Source organism: Symphalangus syndactylus, chromosome 5, assembly GCF_028878055.3.
Source record: "Symphalangus syndactylus isolate Jambi chromosome 5, NHGRI_mSymSyn1-v2.1_pri, whole genome shotgun sequence".
Taxonomy (NCBI): domain Eukaryota; kingdom Metazoa; phylum Chordata; class Mammalia; order Primates; family Hylobatidae; genus Symphalangus; species Symphalangus syndactylus.
Window position 1 is genome coordinate 18,182,260 of NC_072427.2, and position 19,070 is coordinate 18,201,329.

The window sequence follows — 19,070 nt, forward strand, 5'->3', positions numbered from 1 at the left end:
TACCTGAAGCTCCATGTGCTTCTCCGTGGGCTCCTCTCTGTAGTCCCTGGAAAAGGAGGGAGCGTGGACTATCAGGGATGTCAGCTTCTGCCAGTGCCCAGGAAGCTATCTTTAAAGCAGAAATCCCTGAGCCAGTGATTCAAAATTGAAGGATGCTTAATTGCAATTTAATCTTACATCAGGAACTCTATATGTGATTCATGTAATATCAGCTTATGCTGAAACCCTCACCTCTGTTCCTTCTCCCTTTGTCTCTTTCCAATCTTCATGGCTGTCTCCCGACTAAGAGGAGCCAGAGCTGAGCTGGGCACCAAGAAGGGTGTGTCCTGGCTCCAGCTTCAGTGCTGGGAGCAGCCCTGGGCAAGTGCCACTCACGGAGGTCAGAGGGCTGGGAGGAGCTGCCCAGAAGCACCTGGGTACAAGAAGGGTGACATTGTCTAGGATGAGGGCAGCCTCAGCACCTAACCTGCAGTGGCCGGAATGTGACTCCTTTCTGGGACCTCAGGTCCTTCTCAGGAAGATTCCATAGAACCCTCCAGCATTTTCTGTGTCTCCACTGCTTGGTTCTGACCCTCATTCACTGTGCTGCTGTCCCTTTTTGACCTCTTTCTCAGGCCCCATCCTGCTCCGCCCTCTCAGCCTGCCCCTCAGGCTCCAGGGCACAGATTCTGTCCCTGTGTCTGCCTGCTCCAGCTGGCTTTGTGGCCTCTTGTTTCCTTCAGAGTGTCTGTGTCACCTTTGAAGTTTGCCATCTGCCCTTGGGTGGTGAGATGGGGCTCCAGGGTGATAATCAGGGTGTGAGGGGGTGTAGCATCCAGGCAAGGCGTGACTTGCAGGAGCCCTGGGGGAGAGGTGGCAGCTGGACCTTTGCTTTTCCTCTTGTGGCCAGTAGGTGGTGCTAGATGCCAGCCGAGGCCCATCTGGGGCCTTGGATGTGCAAACTGCAGCCCTCACTTACAGCAAAGGGCTCAGCTTGCCACGCAGCTCTTTTGGGAGAGATGTAAGGAAACACAGACTTGCACACTGATTCAGAACACTGGACGGGATGGGAGAACTCAGTAGTTTCTCTTCACTCAGGCTCGTGGCCTTTATAGGTTTGTTCCCCACTAGGAATTGGAAACAGGTTGAAAAGAGAACCTACCTTACCTTTTCCTCCCTAAGGAGATTGGAGGAACTGGATTACAGACACTCGTTTCCACCTTTGCTCAAATATCGTCTCTTCCAAGCAGGGGTTGGCCCTTGCCTGTGGGCGCTCATGACAAGTTTTATTAATGCTGCACCACGCTGGGGGCACATTATACATGACAGAAACACTGTTTCCATGGCTGCCTTCCTCAGTAGACTGTCAACTCCTGGAGGTCATTTTATAATCACTTCTGTATCCCCAGTGCCTACTCAAGGCCTGGTGCATAGCATATGCTCAATAAATGGGTTAGCAAGTCAATGAGTCAATGGAGGGATGATCTCAGTAGTTTCTACTGGCTGTAAAGAGAATGTGCTACCTTTCTGCTTGGAGATCGTTAAGCACATGAGGTAGTCCCTCTGCTTAGGGATTTTAGGGATGGCCCAGTGGAAAGGATGAATCTTGAAGCCCTCTTGAGGCCAGTGCCGAATTCAGAACTTCACACGCATATATGGAAGGTGCTTCTTTTCCTTTAATTTGATGAACATGCACTGCATGCCCACAGTGGACCAGGTGCATCTTTCTAAGTCAAGAAACTTCCTCATGTCTGCAAAGAGCTCTTCCCATATCTACGAAGAAGAGGAATGAGATATAGCCTGGACACTGGAGCTCTGGGACTTTGGACTTAGCTTCCAGGCATGCAGAGCTTGGGAAAATGGTTGGACTTGTGGGGTTGACCAGTCAGAAAATAAAAAAGGAGCTCTGTTGGGCAGGACCGGGGCTGCTGAGCTCAGTGTGCAGGGGGAGGGGATGTTATCTAGGCAGGGAAATGAACAAGCATTGAAGTAACCTGGTTGGTGGAGGGTGGGGGGGGCATATGTTCCTCTAAAACTATTTTTCCCTGCCTAGGACTCAGACTCTGAAGAATGTGCAGTTTTATTGAGAATAAGGCAGGCTAATCAGATGTGCAGCTGACATGGAATTGGGAAGGGTTAGGTAATTTTTAGGATTCCTAAAGATCTGTACAGACAAGGATGGAGGGATGAGTCAACAAGGCACCGTGTAACAGGGATAAAAGTAAAGTTCTGCCCCCAAAGCCAACTGAACTTAGGAGGCATGGCTTCAGAGTTATGAAGACTCTAGTGCTTCTTATTGATACGAGTTAGCCATGGAATGGGAGAGCCACAACAATAAATTAGTGTTGCAAGAGTGTTTAGAATAAGGGTCTGAGCTGTGGTCGGCTCTGGTCAACCACTCTTGGAAGGTTCCATGCAGTTCTAGGGAACTTTATAAGGATTCAATGAACATCAGTTCGTGTTGAAACCCTGACCCCTGTTCCTTCCCCCTTTGTCTCTTTCCAATCCTTATTGCTATCTCCCAACTAAGAAGAGCCAGAAGAGCTGTCTTTTAATAGATATGATGTACCGAAGCAAACACTGAGGGAACAAGCCCGGCGAGGCGGAGACTCAAAACCAGCTCATAAGAGAAACCACTGAAGGAACCAAGCTCATTACCCTGGAGAAAACAAAGCATGGGGCACGTGAGGCTCAAAGGAGTCTTTCTACTTTTGCTGAGATGACTTGGTGAGCAGACTTGACATGTTTGCAGCAGATGAGTTCCCCTGGGAATTTGCAAGCCCAGGATGGGGGTTGAGTTTGAAGTCCCTGTGTTTCCTTTTGGGCCTCTGAGACCAAGAGCAAGTCTCTCTCTATCTCTCTGCGCCTCTAAGCTTCCTCAGGGACTGCTTAGCCGTAATGTCAAGCAGCTGTAAGGGTCTGTGGCCTCACAGCTCTGCCTCTCCTGTTGGCCCTGTGATGCCGCACTCAAGCCCCTTGCTGAGCCTGGGGCTGTGGATTGAGCTGGCTCCTCTTGAGTCTCTGGGTGAGAACCAGGAGTAGCAGAGCTGATGTGCTCATGGCTCCCAGAGATGGGGCAGCTCAGACTCGAAGGCTTCTGCTGCTCTCCTCTTGCCCCTCCTCTGCAAAGACTTGGGGTTGAAATCCTGGCTGTGTGATCTTGGGTAAGTCAGATGACCTCCCAGAGCCTCAGCATGGGCACTTGCTGGGTTAATTTCAAGATTCATTAATCTTGAAATGACTCTACTAGTGTTCAGATGACCCGGTGAGCAGACTCGACATGTTTGAAGAGGGTGAGTTCCCCCGGGGATTTGCAAGCCCTTCATCTTAGCACTGTTTGTCATCTGCCCTGGAGCTCCATAGCAAAGGGCACATCTCCTCTCAGTTGGAATGGGTTTGCCCTTTCCTTTCTCACTTGGCAACTGTTCATTTCCCCCTGGAACTTCTAATGAATCTTGAAATTAACCTGGCATTAACCAGGCATCCTTTGGCAGGTACGGCAGGTATCCTTTCCGTGGACCATCTCTCGGAGCCACCCTCCTCACCTTGAACACTGTAGCATGAAACACCTTCAACAGCCACTTGCTGGAATTAGGGGGATGACCTTCCCCATTTGCCCTGGGTGGAGGGGATTTCTGGGATGTGGGACTTTGAATGCTAAAACCTAGAATGATCTGGGCAAGCCAAGACCAGTTGGTTACCTTAGCTGGAATCCCCATCCATTTATCTTCCTCTGCCATGTGGCTGTCCTGCTGTCAGCCCTCAGTTAAAGATTCGCTGAAGGATGGCTTGGGGCAGCCGTTGAGGACTGATGCTCTGTTCCTTCATCTCAGCACTCTTTGTCACCCCCTGGAGCGCCACAGCAAAGGGCACATCTCCTCTCACTTGGAATGGGCTTGCCCTTTCCTTTCTCACTTGGCAACTGTTCATTTTCCCCTGGAATTTCTAATGAATCTTGAAATTAACCTGGCATTTTCTCCCTGCTCACCTCACATGGGGAGCCTGGTGCTTTGGGCTGTCCATTGCTGGACAGAGGAGGAACAGCAGGAGCAGCTGTGTGCTCAGGCTCAGCCTGCAGAGGGATAGCAGCTTTCATTCCCTTCATCGCTGGGGACCCTGGTGCCCATGTGGCCTCCAGGTGCCTGGGTCTTGTTCTCTCCAGTCTCCCAGGATAAACAAAGGCATTTGGGCTCAGTGCATGACGTTTCCTAGGGCAAGGAAGTCATCGTATTGACTGGTGCCGTTCTCAGATATTTTCACTTCCTTTCAAGTTGAGCAAAGGCCCTGCAGGGACATAAGGCCAGTTTCCCAATGACCGTGGATGGGATCCCACATTGCTGCAACCCCTTTCAGCCCATTTAAAGAAGAGCCTTCCATAGAAGCACAAACCCCAATGCCACACAGTCTGACAGTGGACTTAGCCTTGCCTGCCTTCAACTTAAAACTCTGTCTAAAGACCACACTGCTCCATTGGCACGTTTCTTCCTGGGACCCAAAGAAATATCCTGCTGGGATGGAAAGTAGGGGAAGGGAAAGAATAGAAAGCATTATTTTCTGGTTTGGTTTTCTACTTTAATTCAACGTGTACTAGATAAACACACATTGATGGAATGCCTGTTAGGTACTGGACTCTGTGTAAATACATGGCCCTGGCTTCAAGGAACCTAAAGTTCAGGATAGAGGCAGAAGTATGCATGGCCATCTCTGACAGATGGAAGACCAATGGAAGGCTCTGAATGATGCTGTAATAGTTGCTGAGCTGCCCCGTTCTGAACATACGGGAGGCAAAGTTGCTTGGAGAAATTGAGGGGCTTGTTAAGGAGGTGAGATGCCTGGGCTTTGAAAGCTACGCAGAGCTTTGACAGGCTGGAGCTGAAGAGCCAAAATATAGAGACGGGTAATGGTGGGAAAAGGTGAGATTGGAAGTGGGCTGGAGCCCAGGTGCTGGGCACAAGGGGCAGTCTGGTGGCAGAGAGGCTGAAGTGGGAGGAAAGGCTGGATCCTGGACAGTGCTGGATGCTGGGTGGTGGAGCTTAAAGTGGAGACCTGTAGGCAGTGGGGATCCAGGGAAAGTTGGAAAGCAGGAGAGAGCCAGAAACCCAGCCATCTTTTGACAAAATGTCAGTCCCACTGTGACTTCCACCTCTTGCTGTCTTTTCCTGTTTCTTCTTTAACAAGGAGCTGGACCAGCCTTCCCCCACCTGGAGCAGCCTTTTCCTTTCTCTTCGTGCCTGGAGCAGGGAAGTTTGACCCAGCCCTAGGGAAGCTCTGGCCATTGGCTCCACTTCATTCCCAGGCAGGGAGTGGCAGAGCCCCTCCTCCCCATCACTGCACTGGATCCCACTGCTCCCTGGCTACTTAGAAGCAGGGCTTTGAGGTCAGACAGATCCCAGTTTGCTCCTGGTCTCCCCAGTGTAACTTCAGGCATGCGACTTAACCTCTTTAAGTGTCCGATTCTTCACCTGCAAAAGATGGATGATGAGAGAGACGCCACTGGGTGGGGAGGAGTCCACTGGCACCTGACCCTCATGGGCACTCAGGTACATGCTTCCTTTTCCCTCTTCTCCCTTTCAGGTTGGGGATGGGAGGAGGGTATCTTGGCCTTTCCAGGAAGCAGCTAGTTAGCTTTGGCTGGGGAGCCAGTGGGCAGCTCCAGGTGCTGTGGGGCCCCTTGTTGGGCTTCCCAAAGCTGCTGGCCTTTTAAATTGCCTTGCTGTCTTCCTTACAGGATAACAAGGGCATAAATCAGGAGCTGTCAGCATTCATTTCCATCCTTGGGTGGACAGTTGTCCTGCCCTCCCCAGGCTCCAGGCATGTCTGCGGAAGATCAGCTCCCTAAAAGCCAGGGAGGGTGATATGCTGGGGCTGAGAGGGTCAGTTCAGACCCCAGAGCTGCAGGAGGAAGGGCCAGCATGCGCTGCCACTCCCATGTGGGTCTGTCCTTCCTGGTCCGCATCAGTCCTAGGTCAGAAACCATGAGCTGTCAGACAAGTGGGGACTAGAATCTTCTCTCTGAAATGCCAAGCTGCTAGGGTGAGACCAACACTTGCCAGGGGCTGTGTGTGTGCCAGGAATGGAAGAGGGAAAACCTTCTGCCAGGAGCCTTGGGCAGAGACTTCAACAAGGGTGGTTGCTTCTTGTCCTTCTGCTTCTAGGGGACTGGAGGGTGCCAGAAGCAAAAGTAACTCTCAGAAAATCAGTGAAGAGAATGAGAGGTAGCAGAGAACCTCAGGACTTGGGCAACAGAGCCCTTAACTGCAGCCAGGACCTAGAAATCTTGGGTGTCCCAGCTGGGAGGAGTTTTTGAAGGGCTCCAATTTAAACACAGCCATTTTACAGATGAGGAAAATGAGGCCCAGGAGGACCAGACTTAGTTATCTGGGTCTTAATCCCAAGGCAGCTGCCACACGATCTCATAAACACAGAACAGGCACCCGACAAACAAACAAATGAATCAATGAAAGTAAACAGATGTATGAATGAAAACAAATGAAAGAAGAGAGCTGTAGCCCCTCTGACTTTCCCCAGTGAAAATGAACCTCTCAGCTGGGCACAGTGGCTCACACCTGTAATCCCAGCACTTTGGGAGGCTGAGGTAGGTGAATCACTTGAGGTCAGGAGTTCGAGACTGGCCTGGCCAACGTGGTGAAACCCCATCTGTACTAAAAATACAAAAATTAGCTGGGTGGTGCCACACACCTGTAATCCCCACTACTCGGCAAGCTGAGGCAGGAGAATCGCTTGAATCCGGGAGACAGAAGTTGCAGTGAGCTGAGATGGTGCCACTGTACTCCAGCCTAGGTGACAGAAAGAGATTCCGTTTCAAAAAGAAAAAAAAAAGAGAAAAAGAAAAAGAAAATGAACTTCTCTATGTGCTCACTGCCCACTGACACCTGGCCCCTGCCATTTGCCATGTGTCATAGATGATATTCTGCTGTTTTCCCTAACAGAGCTGACAGACCATGAGCTACTTGAGACCAGAGACCAATCTAATGACCAATTCGATGTCTCTTGCCTCACCCATGGCTTGCCCTTGTTAAATGCTCTGGGATGCTCTAGACCTTTTTTTTTTTTTTTTTTCATTTCCACTGGATCCATCTGGGGTAAGGGATGCAGGGACTGAGAGGATATTCCCATCCTGCCTCAGTTCAGCCCAAGAGTCAGCTGGCGAGAAGCAGGCAGCAGAAGCAGGCAAATTGGCCCTCTTTAGGAAAGGTCAGCTAAATCAGCCCCCCTGCAAGAAACATGCCTGGTATTTTTAGAAGCTTTTCAAGCCTGTGGGCCTGAGCCCAGCAGGAGGCACTCAGAGCCTTCACCCATCCAGCCCCTGATCACCCCAGTTTAACCCCACTTCACTCTCTCCTACTTCAGGCAAGGGAAGGTAACTGAGCAGAAGCTGATAGAGTCATTCAGCAAGGCCACGTGGCTAAACCCTGACCTCCTTTAGATGATACAGTAGGCGGTCTCATCTACTTCACTGGCCAAAATGTATCACGTGACCATGAGAAAGTCGCGTTCCTATGTTACTCCTACGTGTACAATGGAGAGGTCATTATATTTACCTGTAAATCCATTTTGGAAATGAGGCAGGAAAAATAGGAATCCAATAAACACCCAAAATTGCTGTGCTCTGCTGGATTCTGGGGGACTGTTGGAAGGCCTGGGTGAGGTTATGTTGGAGAATTTTGTGTTCCTTGGAGAGAGATGCTTAAAGAACTGATGTCATAAAAATCTGTCATAAAATGCTGTTGTGCTGAAAAAATTAAAAAAAAAAAAAAAGGTAGCTTTCCACTTGAGAGAGAGGTATGTGGTCCAGGAGGGGCCGGCAGTGTTTGGGACATGAGGTTCTCAGACCTCTAGCCAGAATCTGTTACTTTTTCTTCCTTCCTTTCTCTTTCTTTCTTTCTTTCTTTCTTTCTTTCTTTCTTTCTTTCTTTCTTTCTTTCTTTCTTTCTTTCTCTTTCTTTCTTTCTTCCTTCCTTCCTTCCTTTCTTCCTTTCTTTCTTTGTTTTTTTTTTTTGGAATGGGCAGAATGGATGCCTTGGAGTAGAAGCCTTTGGCTGTAGTCCTAACTAACTATGTGGCTTCGGGGACATAACTTCGTTATCTTGGGCCTAATTTGTCTACCTATAAAATAGCAGGGACAGGGGATTGTACTAAATGTGGTGTTTCCCAAATTGGTAAGTTTCCATGAGGCTTTTGTGACTGTGACAATACCCCAGGGTCTTCAAAGGCACAGGAATCATAAACATGGCACACATCTTCCACCCCCTTCCCCCTCATCCCCTCCCTCCCTGCTCTCTCTCTCCTCCAAGTTTGGGAATTCTAGTTGGGAAAATGTGAGGAACACAGGAATGGTCAATCTCTAAGGCCTTTTCAAAGGTTATGATTTTATAATTACAAAAGCTGTGATATTATTATTGCTGTTATTCTTGGTATGTGTGAGGGAGTTGGGGTTAATGATAAACTGAACTCATAGAAATGTCTAGTGTCTTCTTTATTCTTCCTAAAATCCTGGGACTGGAAACTTTCAGTGGAACTGGAAGTTGAAAGCAAAGTGAGCTGGCTTCTGTGGCCAGCCCATGAGGGCAGGGAGGGACAGAAGAGAAGAGTGGGGGTCAGGAAGTGGGGTGATATTTACAAAGTTCTATTCTTTCATCTCTGCATCGGAGAGTTTACAGATTAAAAGCATGGCTTCTAATTCAATCTGGCACAAGGGAATGAGGATCCTGCCATCAGCATCCTTTATTAAGCACCTTCTTTTGCCCCCAGCCCCTGCAGTTGCCCTCACCACACACACAACCTCCCTACACACCCCTCTGGCTCCCACCTCTCTCTCTGACCTGCATCCACATGTGCACACACAGCCCACTGGGAGTGCCCCTCACCCACACCCCGCCCCGCCCCACCCACGAGTAAAGCCCACCTGCCCCGCACCACCTGCTCCCTGTGCTCACCTGCACTGTCCAGCCCCTGCAGACCCCCTCACAGGCTGGAGGTTCCTGCCACCCTCAGCACATGCCCCTGGGGACCACATGTGGTAGGTCCACACACCCACCCCTGAGCCCACTCCCCATCTCTCTGTCGCTGCCTACAGCCTTCCCCAGGCTTGGAGCACACACTTGTTCACCTCCTTTAAGATCAAAAATAAACTCTCTCTGGAACCCTTTCAAAGGCTAATGTGCATCCTCCCTTAATTATTGATTTGTTGATTACAGATGCTTGGGTAGGACATCCATTGTGTCCACTGTGCCAAGGACCTAACTCTAGAATCCCTGTCCTTTTTGGGAGAAAGTTGGCTCATTAATCTTTTGGGAAGGGGTTATTTGAGTGTTTGGTAAAACCTGGCCACAGGACAGGTCACAGACTAAATATTGTGCTCCCTGCTGAAGCCCTCATTAGCCCTATCCCTAATGGTCTAGGGCTATGGGCTATGGGCTAGGATGGTCTAGGGCTATGGCTAATCAGGGCTTGGATGGTCACTGCTGGGGTCCTCCCTCCTTCCTTCCCTCTCACAACCAGGGAAACCCTGGCAAAGGGGTGTCGGGATGCAGAGGGGCAGAACTGCCCCCCACCAAGTCCCCTGCAGAGGTGGCAGTCTCCCCTTTCCTCGTTGCCTCACTAGGGACAATTTAGTGTAAAAAGTGGTACCTGGTTCCATGCTGTGTTTAGGAGACCTGGGTTTAAAACCTGGCTCCTTCCATGTACAAGCTGGGTGACCTTGGACAAGTGATTTAACCTCTGTGATTCTGTTTCTCAACTGTAAAACCAAGTATTTGTGAGAATTCAATGAAATGATACATGTAAAGGCTATGGAAAAATGTCACACACAGAAAATAGTCAATATGTTGTGGTTGAAGTTATCATCATCATCATCACCATCATTCTGCCCATCTTCATCTCTGGCGCCCCATGATCGTAAGAGATGGCCTTCTTTGGCCCAGAGGACGCTTCTCTTTTGGTACCTGGGTGTGGCCTCTGGATGGCTTCTGCTACATTTAAATCTATCAGGGACACTGAGCCCCGGGGCAACCATAAACTCTTCTGGAAAGAGGTTAGATCCTTCACACCATAGTTCTATGGACATCTCCTTGTTCGTTCCAGCATGAGGCTGGGCAAGGGGAGTGTGGGTCTTGTCACTGGGAAACACTGGGGAGAGGTCTGTCACAGGGCACATGCACAGTGGGAAAATGTCACTGCCATCCATCCATGGGGTTGGACTCCTGGGCTCTCTTTCTTGGAGGGAAGTTCTAGAACTTGACACTAGGAAGAGGGTGTTCAAGGGGAACTCCAAGTGTCTGCAGTACTTTGAGGGTCATCTGGCCTCCAGCAGTTGGATGAACTCATGGTGCCTTCCAGGTGTGCTTCCAGGCTGAGTTTCTGGGACCCCTTCCCCACGCTTCACATTCACCCCACAGCTTTGAGCATCCGACCTGAGCTTTTGTCAGGGCTGGTTTGCACCTTCCCCCACTGCCACCTTCATTCCCTGTCCCACCCCCATCCCAGAACTCCCTGGGCTGGGCTTTCTGTTCCCTCAGTTCCCAGGCAGTGCAGCTGGTGCTGTGGGCTGGGGAGGGGGTGGAGGGTGCAGCAGAAAGTCTGTGGGAGGGAACTGTCTCTTAGTTCCAAAGGCGAGCATGGCTTCCCATGCCCTTCCCCACAACGCATCGCTTCCCCCAAATTCCCGCACTGGTGTCTCAGCAAATAAGACAACTCTTTTTTTTTTTTTTTTGGTTTTCCATTTTCTCTTGATACCTACTTAAATGTGTGTGTGTGCTGTTCTCAGTAATCAGTGCCAGAAGAAATTGGAGCCGATCTGGTGATTTCTTGTTTTGAGTCCCAGGTATCTGGCAAATATCTGGTCTCCTCCTCTCTGGGCCTGAGGACTTTGGGGCATCACCTCTTTGGCCCTCTATGCTCCTGGAGTTCTGTTCTGTTTAAAGAAACAGAAGCCAGGATAGTTTCTAGCAAGCAAGGAGGGTGGAGTTGTGAGCACCCTAATAGGGAGGCTGAACTATCTGGTATGGAGTGGGCCCCCTAAGGAAGAATAGTAGAAAGAAAAAATAAGGGAAGGGAGAACTCCTATGTGTCAAATCCTGGGCTAGGCACATTACGCACGTTTTATGATTGCCTTCTCCAAACTGCATTGCAAGGGAAATATCCATGAGCAATGCCCTTCAGGAGAGGAGGATGAGACTCTGCTAGGTGAAATGATAAGCCCAGGTCACCAGGTAGAAAGTGCTGGAGCTGGGGTTCGAACCAGATTTGCCTGGGGCTAAAACTCACACTTCATAAAGCTGCCCCTTGGAGGTGAGAGTGTAACGCATGGTGTAAACGGAAGCTGTTGTCTTGGCTTTCCTCAACTCTGCCATCATCTGGTTGTTGATAAATGCAGGCAGGTCAGAGGTGAAGTGCTAATCAAGTGTGCAAAGGTGCTGGTGTCCACTACTCTTAGCGGAAACCAGTGGCTGTCATTGTGAGTGTTAATGTCCACAAGGTATTTTCAGGTGCATTATCTTGCTTGGTCCTTGGCATCATTGGTTCCCCATGTGACAGAGAAGGAAGTGGAGGATAAGAGAAGGACAGTAGCATGCCCAAGGTGATGAAGCCCAATATGTTTTGATGCTAAATGAATGCATTAGTACAAAGATGAGTCTGAAAGCCATAGTCCTATAATCTGAGCCACAGGCTCAGGGCCAGGGCAGCTGGAAGGTGTGGCACGGGCCGCTTTGGTGAGGAGCAGGTGGAGAGAAGGGCAACTGTGGGAGGTGGTGAGGTAGAGGTGGGAGCCTGGGAGCCGAGCAGGAGTGGGCTGGGTTGACTAAGAAGGGCAATAGGATACAGTGGGGGCCCTAGGAGATGGGGAGGAATGAAGGGGGAATTCTAACCCAGAAGAAGTCTTTGGCTTTCTGCAGGGCAGAGGCCACAGTAATGGGGCTGCTGGACCTGGGCTCTGCCCTAGACTCAGTGGGAGGAGGCTGCCAAAGGCCCAGGTGGTGGGACATTGCTGTTCCCAACCTTCTCTTGAAAACAGGAGCTACTAATCTTTCTGCTTCTAGAAACCCCTTGATATTTGCCTTGTTGGGGGAGAAGTGTGTGGCAGCACATATAACTCCGGGGATACAGAGGAGGTGGTCAGCTCAAAGCACCTCACTTCTGTTAAGTCCCAAACTTCTCTTGTGGACACACACGGGGTTTCAGGCAGCAAAATAATTCATTTAATCTCCCCCCAAAATATGTGGTGTCCACTTTTGGGCTGGCACCAAAGTAGGCCCCGCGGGATATGTAGTGAACAACACCGACAGCTCCTGGCCCTCTTGGTGCCTGCAGCCCAGGGGGAGGCAGACGCTGAACCCTTACTTCCATGTGTGTGGAGTGGTACAAAAGGGCAAGGTGTGCTGGGGGCAGCCATTCATTCAGCAACCACCTAGAGAGCCCCTCTGTGTTCTCAGTGCTGTTTACGGGGCTGGCAAATCAGTAGATAAAATAAGCAAGGTCTGCACCCTCAAAGAAGTCACATTTTAAAACCTGGTAACAGGAATATCCCCTTGCAAGTCAGGAAGGTGCCCAGACTTCTCTGCCCCACCCTGTCAATCTTAGTTCCTTCACCAGCCATTATCCCTGGCTGCCCTCTGAGATGATCCCTGGCTGCTCTCTCATCAGTAAGTAGGCAAATGGCTGGGTATTGTGCAGAGGAAGGCACAACGTAAGTTACTCCAAGAGAGCTCATCTAGGAAGGCATGTGAGGGCTATGTCTGTAACGGAGGGTGGGTGTGGAGGTGCAATCCTCCTACCTCTCTATTCCCCCCAGCCCCTGTCAGTGGTGCTGCACTAGCCTCTGCCAACCACCTGCAGGTTTCTGGCTTCCTAAAAGTGTGAGTCCTGACTCTTGACTCCTGATTTCATACCTTGGGGGAGGTTGGCTCATGGGAGTGGGAGTCCCTCTTCCCTGACTCCCCTAACATGCCTGCAGTGCTCACCTGCTGGCAGGAAGTCAGCTGCCTGCCCTGGATCCTGCTGTCTAAGGAAGGGCTCTAGCATCTGCTCCTGCAGGGCCCCCACCAGGACACTCGGAGGCCAGGGAGGCCTTGCGAGCCACTGCCTGTGCAGGACCTAGGACGTGCGGCATTAAATTCCCAGCCCAGCTCAACTGCTCAGAGCCGGTGGTGACTCAGCAGGGGCTACCTTCCTGTGGAAGGGACCAAAGCCCAGAAGGAGCAACTCAAAGGCACGAGAACCAGCGGCGAGGGGCTCCGGGGCTGAGGAGTTGCATCTCAGGGGCGATGTACCTGGGCCTGCGCTCTGTACTTTCTTCCCCAGGGACCGGAGATTCGCTGAACCCTCTCTGGCAGCACACCACTTTGGGGTCTAGGACTGGAGCCAGAGAGTATCTGTGGGTGGTGGCTGCACCCGACCCATCGCACCAACTTGCCAGGGGGCGCTGCAATATGTGTGGGAAGAGCTTCATGGTGGCATTGTGTTTGGCTGTTAGTGGATAAAGGCTGCTGGGGCCTCCCTGCTGAGTGGTAAAGCCCTCTGGGAACCTCAAAAGTGGCATAATGAAGTTGATATACCATGCTTCTGTGCACCAGGCACTGTTCAAAGTGCCTTGCTGTGTTATCTCATGACAACCTTGTGAGTTAGATCCTATTTTGCAGAAGGGGAAACTGAGGTAGAGAGACTTAAGTGCCTTTCTAGGGTTCGATACTAGTGGGTAGTAAACCCTACGTGACACCATTTTAGTCCCATTACAGCTCCTTACTCCCTGGGTCCCCAAGGTCAGAGCACCTGAAGCCTGTGTGATTTGGAGCCATGCTTTATTTAAACCGATCATTTTGACAAACCGAATGCATTTCCAATAGCTGTAGTGGGGAAAGAGCTACAAAAAGCTGTGTGTTTGGAGTATAGGGAAGGAACTGAGGCTTTGCTCAGAGAAGAGAGGGGCAGTGAGTAGCCTCCTGGATGGCTTGCAGAAAAGAGGTGAGACTTTTCCCTGGGGGTCTAGGTGGCAGCACTAGCACGAGGGTGGCAGCTTTAGGGTGCTGGCTTCGCTATGTCAAAGTCAAGGATACCCAAGGAAAGGAGCTGTCTGAGAACAGAGTTGAGGGCTCTGGAGTGGCTGGTAATGAGCTTCCTGCCACTGAAGGTGTTCAAGCAGGACACCACCAGCAGGTACTTCCAACCTCCTGGCAGGTGTTTGTCCAAGATATCGGGACTTGAGTGGGAGCCCTGAGTTGGCTCTCCCATGGTTGAATTCTTCTGCTTTCCTGGACCACTTTGGTGCTTGACTGTCCCCTTTCGTGGGTGGGCTTTCATTTTCCATGTATGGTCAAAATTCTTTCCTTGGACCCAGAGCTTCTGGATAGCATTATACATCCCCAGCCTCCAACCAGGCCCAGACCTGGCTCTTTCCCTTTTATCTTATGCTTGGGCCACCCAAGAAACAGAACTCCTCCTCTAGCCCAAGCCCAGATCTGCCAGCTCCAGATAGCTCTTTTAGAACAGCAAGTCCTTCAGGACCTAGTATTCCCTTTGTAGCCGGCTGTGCTCCCCAGTCACCTCCCAGTATCACAGTTTCTCGACCAGCTGAGACTTACAGAAGTAGATCCTATTTCTGCTCAAACTTGAAAGTTGTGAAGCACAGCTCTTGGATTCAGAATGACACCATAGGAGCAGGGTATGGTGGGTGAATCCATGCACCTGCCTGGTGTGTGGCCTACATCCCAGTAATGTGGCCACTGACTCAGGGGTATGGGTCCTTTGGAAAAAGGGATGTGGCTGGGTTAGAAAGGCAGACAGGTGACCAATAGACTGGCATGGGTCTGCTCTGAGTTTCCACTCTCTTTCTCCCTTGCTAGGCGGAGGGGAATGTGGGCTGCTGGAAATCTCCCATAAGCAGTTGATATTAATCTCAGGTGCGTGCACGCCTGGAACATGCCTTTTAAGAAAGACACGTGTTCAATTTCTCTAGGTGTCAGGGGAGTTGGGCCACTGTGCTCCAGCAAGTGGTCCCCACTCTGACCTGTCTGGTGAAAGACTGCATTCGAATCTTGGGAACATTTCTGTCTTCTCCAAACCCTTGGTACTGGAAGGTGTCTGCTCACCTGTAAAGGGTTTCTAAAGCTTTACTTTCTGTTCAAAAAACAAAACAAAACAAAAAGCTTTGCCTATTCCTGCCTCTTATTGATCAGCAAGGGGCACATGGGTGAGTTTCCTCCTTTCTAAGACTCCAGCTGGTAGCAAAGGAGATGAGGAGGTTGGGGGGTGACCCCTGGTTGGCTGGATGCTGAGCTTGGTCATGATCCCTCCAGGACTCCATGATGCGACAGGCATTCTTCCTTGTCAACCAGGACATTCTTACCAAGAGGTAAGACACTGCAAATGCTCTGGACTCTTACTGAGGGGAGGGTGTCTATGCTGGAGACTTTCTCCTGCTCCCTCATTTAAATCTGGCCTACTTCAGAGGTTAAGAACTAGCAAACTCTGAGTTTGCACTATTATTGACGCTGCACTATGATTTCTGTGAGCGGTGCGTGAGCAGGTCATTCTCCTCACCTTCTTAAGCTTGGAATGAAACTTCAAATGTCTGTTTCTGACAAGGCCCCTGTCTCTGAGATACCCAGTTTATTTCACCCTAACTTCACCCTACCCATCCCCATCATCCCCCACTTTTTTTTTTCCTCCCTCAACAGTCCCTTTGGCCCAGATCCATGTAGAATCAGAGAATCTTCAAGCTGGGAGGGATGACTATGGGGCTTCGATGTGCTTATGAATCACCTGGGAGGTTGTTCTGATGGACATTCTGGTTCGGGAGGTCTGTGATGAGGCCTCAGATGCTGCACTTCTTACAAGCTTCCAGGTGATATAGATGCTGCTGGACAGAGGGCCACACTTTGGGTTTTGAGGATCTGGTCTTTTTTTTTTTTTTGAAACGGAGTCTCACTGTCGCCCAGGCTGGAGTGCAGTGGCGCGATCTCTGCTCACTGCAGGCTCGGCCCCCCAGGGTTCACGCCATTCTCCTGCCACCACCTCGCCCGGCTAATTTTTTGTATTTTCAGTAGAGACAGGGTTTCACCGTGTCAGCCAGGATGGTCTCGATCTCCTGACCTCGTGATCCGCCTGCCTCGGCCTTCCAAAGTGCTGGGATTACAGGCATGAGCCACCGCGCCCGGCCGAGGATCTGGTCTTAATGTGGTCATTTTACAGATGAGAAAGCTGAGTCCCAGAAAGCTTGTCATTTCCCTGTGGTTAGAAATGAAATTCTGCTCTTCCCCACACCTAGTCTATCACTTACTTTTTTTTTTTTAAACCTTTAAGTTCAGGGGTACGTGTGTAGGATGTGCAGCTTTGTCATATAGGTAGACATGTGTCATGGGGTTTGTGGTACAGATTATTTAATCACCCAGGTATTAAGCCTGGTATCCATGAGTTATTTTTCCTGATCCTCTCCCCCCTCCCACCTTCTACCCTCTGGTAGACCCTCATGTGCATCGTCTCGTCTATGTGTCCACGCGTCACCTGCTTTCGAAAGGGCTTCCCTCTTTTTCAGCTGCCACTTCCTGCTCAGGCCCAGAGCGTGAGCATAAACGTAGCACCCCATCTTAATCCTATTTTACTGTCAGGATGAAAGACTTCTTGCCCATCAGGGCCCCTTGCTCCACAACCTGCATTTTTACCAAATCCAGAGGGGTTTTTAAAGGTTGTTTTTTTTTGTTTTTGTTTTTGTTTTTGTTTTTTGTTGTTGTTGTTGTTGTTGTTCTACCTTATAGATGTCTCCTTCTCTGCTTGACATGCTAAAAATCCTCTCTCTCTCTCTTTCTCAAAAAAGTGGGCTGGGCATCTTTTGGACACAACCATTTCAGTTCCAGCCTGGAGCACCCCTGCTGGGCTGAATCCACTTGGCCTTCCCTGCCCAGGAGTGGTCTGAGAGAGGCTGTGTTTCTCTGCTGCCACCTGCCACCTCCCAAGAGAGGCCAAGCGTGAGGATCTGACTACACCTCAGTTTCCCTGACTCTCAGATATTCTCAAGCCAATCCCAGAATGGCACTTGAAGTGACAGGGAAATTCCCAGTGGCCTAAGGACACCAAGGATTGGCCTAGGGCCAGTAGCAAGTGGTTTGAGAGTCCAAGGAGGTCTTCACACTCTGTCCCCTCCTGCTGGTGGGAGGGCAAAATGCCAGTCTGGAGACAAGGCCATAATGGCGACGGGGGTAAAAAATCTCCCTGAGGCCAAGGGAAGGTGGAATGTGACGGGAAGTCGGGAAAACTGCCTTTTATAGGCATGTTCTTTTCTTCCTTTTTTTCGTCCAAGTTTTTACTCTAAGCGACAGTGCCACCCGAAGTCGACCGGCCTGTCTGTGGTTGCGCCTGGGGCAGGCGGTGACACCGGCATACCCCTTCCCCCATCTTGCCTGCAAGTTGCATGACCTGCATCGGAATCCACAGGGGGGCGGGGGAGACTCCTTTCAGATACTGGATGCAGTTGAATTGAATTCAATGTATTTTGCTTCCTCGCCTGCCCTCATCCACGCTCGGGAAGGAGAACCCTGCTTTCTTCTGCGTGTGAATGCTGTAGTGTGTCTGCCTGCTCGGACTCCCCTAACCCTTTCTTCTCCTTTCCCACAGCGAATGCTCGTTTTTTTATTTATTTATTTATTTATTTTTTTGTTTTTTTCAGCAAACAGCTCACACTTGGCATCTTTACGTTTTATTAAGAAAAAAATCCCTACCAGCGCAAAAGCGGGGACCCCCCCCCCACTTCTTTCCCGGATGATATCTGAGCTCGTGTCGAAAGCTGCACCTGCTTTGCGTCCCTACCAGGAAGGGGTGCTTGTGTGGGAGGGAAGGAGGAGGTTCTGCGCCCCCGAATCCGGAGAAAGCAGCCCGCCCGCCCCCTCACCCGGCAGCCAGCTCAGCGCACCCGAGAGCTGAGCCCGAGAAACCGGCCTCTGACTGTGCTGGCGTGGCGCTTGCCAAAATATGCCCCTTGCATCTCAATTTCCCCCGGCCATTTCTTTCGCACGCACAGCTCGCCCGGGGCCACCTCGGCTCTCCAGCGCAGCCCTTTCGACCCTTGTTTCTTCCTTCCCCGATCCATGCCTGCTCAAGGCCGAATGGAAACCCACCTCCAAGAAAGCGCAGCGGGCACGGGGGGCACTTAGCGTGCCATGTCCCGCAGTCCCCTCCCAGCCAAGACCAGCGCCCCAGACTCTAGATTACGGAAATGAGTGTCATTCAGACCAAGGACTGCGCGTCTGCGGTCTCGGTCCCTGGCTCTGGGTGCTTCTCTGGGGTGTCTGTGCGCTCCGGCACCCCCCGTCGCTGTCCGTGAGCCTGCGCCCCCCACCCACCCAGGCTTGGGAGCGCCCCCCACCTAAGGCTTGGGAGCACTCCCCAATCACCTCCGCCACGTTCATTTCACTTCCTACCGCGGTCCGGATTGCAGCAAAACCGGGTAGCGCGAGGGCCAAAAAGTGGAAAGGAGAGCGCCTTTCCGTGTCGCGCAGCCAGCTCGCCAACTCTCCCTCCCCAGCCCCGACCCTCGCAATCTCAACTGCAACTTTTTCCCTTCGGTCTCGGTTTCTCCCGGGCTGCGGCTAGCGGGCGCCGCGCTGCGAGGCGTGGAGCGGGCGGGCTGCCGCGAGGCTGCGGGTGGCGGTGCCGGCTACAGCCGCGAGCCGGCGAGTGGGTGGCTGGGTGGGTGGGGAGGAGGGAGAGGACGGGCGGGGAGAGAGACGGGTGTGGGGAGGGGAGGGAGGGGGAGATTCCGCTCTCCTGCCGCTCCCAGCCCGGGCGGGGGGCGGGGGGAGGAGGCCGCGACGAGGGAGGGGAGGAGGGAGGGAGGAAGGGAGGGAGGGAGCCGAGGAAGACGCTCCGATAACCCGTGCGTTTCGTAAGGCTCGGAGCACTTGTACATTTCTGCAGCCGCGCGGCGAGCCATTCGCGGCGGCTGCTGCAGCTCCTACTGCATCTTCCTTCTCCTCCTTTCCTCGGGCTCCGGGTGTGTGTATGTGTGAGAGTGTGTGAATGTGTGTGTTTTGCAGGTGTGTGGTGTGTCCGTTTTAATTCTGCCCAGTAGGTGGGACTTGGTG

The 19,070-nt window shown here is 51.4% G+C and overlaps 1 protein-coding gene across 1 annotated transcript in view; it reads left to right on the forward strand.

The window, feature by feature from the left end:
* NTRK3 (neurotrophic receptor tyrosine kinase 3) overlaps positions 1 to 19,070 on the forward strand; it is a 561,369-nt gene that overhangs the window by 157,416 nt on the left and 384,883 nt on the right. The gene's annotated exons all lie outside the window — the stretch shown is intronic.